The sequence below is a fragment of the Anneissia japonica genome, unplaced genomic scaffold, assembly GCF_011630105.1.
Source record: "Anneissia japonica isolate Jap-2015-1 unplaced genomic scaffold, ASM1163010v1 scaffold284978_len400890_cov162, whole genome shotgun sequence".
Classification (NCBI taxonomy): domain Eukaryota; kingdom Metazoa; phylum Echinodermata; class Crinoidea; order Comatulida; family Comatulidae; genus Anneissia; species Anneissia japonica.
The window spans coordinates 274,238-276,086 of NW_022728715.1; the positions used below are offsets into that span (position 1 = coordinate 274,238).

Consider the following 1,849-nt stretch of genomic DNA (forward strand, 5'->3'; position numbering starts at 1 on the left):
TATATAGGCATACTACACATAATTCTGTATATAATAACCTAAGTATACATAATCTTAATCTGGTATATACCTCTACATAAGGCTCTATTATTGCCAAACCATTCGATCTTCCTTAGACGGATACAATAATTCGCCTGCAAAATCGAGACCACCCATGGGACCTGAAAATTTGGGGTGGTCTCGGGGTTGGTCTCCACTTAGAGGGCTAGCTTTGTGTTAAAAGGTTAAAGATTGTTATTTTGGTCTTTGGAAATGTAGTCTCGAATTAGAGGGGTCTCGGAATTATAGAGGGGTCTCGAATTGGAGGGTGCACTGTATACAGTTTACACAAAAGACCATGAGCAATATGAACATATAGAATAGGCCAATCAGGCCAGGGTTCCTAGTATTGTAGTCGGCCTTCCTGAAATATAGCTCGTTTAAAGCTATTTTTGTCTATAATGGAAATTTACAACATAACATCTGACTCATGTAGGCGTAGGCCATCATTGGGAATTATTTACGTGTTATAATGCAACAATCAATCCTGTGTACTGATTATTTAATCTATATTCATTAAAAAATAATGATATCGCTTAATCACATGTATGGTCGAACAAAAATATGGCATATAACTTTGTTATAGAACTATGATTAGGGCGAATTGATTTTCCTGTCTCCTTTACGGATCGTAGGGAATCCAGTCATTGCTGGAAATTCCCGAGAAAAGATAGGTTACTTTATTGTCTCTCACAAAGTCGAATGCATTAAATTTTTCGTCTTAACCAACACACTGACGTTTAAATTTTGGGAATCCGAACCATGGAATTAGGTTTAAAATTAGCATTAGATATTGTATTTCGAATAAGCATCTTCTAACCAGGGGTGGCGCCAGGATTTGCCCGACGGGGGGGGGGGGGGGGAGGGCCTCCGAGCGGGGCCGACGCCCACGTCGAAGTTAGATTTCCCCGACGAAATCAAAGTGGGCGTGGACGAGCTTCGATTAAAAGGCTTCGGAAGTGGTCCATGTGGCGAACCCCGAAAATTTTGACAATTTAGGGGTTTCAAAGGCTTACTGTATTTAATCGATTTTAGAGTCTACTAATGTGTAGAAAATACACATAATTTTGTTTTCTCCCCGACGAATTGTGCTTTTTCTCCCTGACCGCTGGGGGAGGGGAGGGGGTAGCAGAATGAAACAAATAATTTAGTGGCATTGTCAACCGCAATATTCATTTCCTGTTAATTAAAACCATAATTTATTTATAGTTACCTATATCAGCCAATCTAATGTCAAGTATCATAGGTGCTATCATCATTACAGAACTCCTGTAGGACAAAATTATTCATTTCCTGTTAATTGAAACCATAATATATTTATAGTTACCTATACCAGCCAATCTAATGTCAAGTATCATAGGAGCTATCATCACTACAGAACTCCTGTAGGGCAAAATTCATCTCATTAATTGGAATATTGCATACAGTAGGTAAGTAAGCTGTTACTTAAGCTATCATCACTACAGAACTCCTGTAGGACAAAATTATTCATTTCCTGTTAATTGAAACCATAATTTATTATATATAGTTACCTATACCAGCCAATCTAATGTCAAGTATCATAGGAGCTATCATCACTACAGAACTCCTGTAGGACAAAATTCATCTCATTGATTGGAATATTGCATACAGTAGGTAAGTAAGCTGTTACTTAATTCTAAACTCAAACACCATCTTATTTAACAATAATAATATCACTTAAAAGTCCACGCTAGTGTTGTAAAGAAAGATAAATGGAATTTTGATAATTAAAATAAAAGTAAATATTTCTTTGGCTATAGTATTAGATTTAATTAATGATATAATGTAT

General features: G+C 36.5%; 1 protein-coding gene across 3 annotated transcripts in view; it reads left to right on the forward strand.

The window, feature by feature from the left end:
- The first annotated feature begins 1,567 nt into the window (after window positions 1–1,567).
- LOC117114513 (ATP-binding cassette sub-family A member 3-like) overlaps window positions 1,568–1,849 on the forward strand; it is a 44,361-nt gene continuing 44,079 nt past the window's right edge. For 2 of the 3 annotated variants that reach the window (XR_004446379.1, XM_033258188.1), the window contains exon 1: window positions 1,568–1,674. The gene's annotated coding sequence lies outside the window, so the exon portion shown is untranslated. Of the gene's footprint in view, window positions 1,679–1,849 lie in introns of all 3 variants that reach the window. The other variant, XM_033258189.1, reaches the window with a different exon arrangement.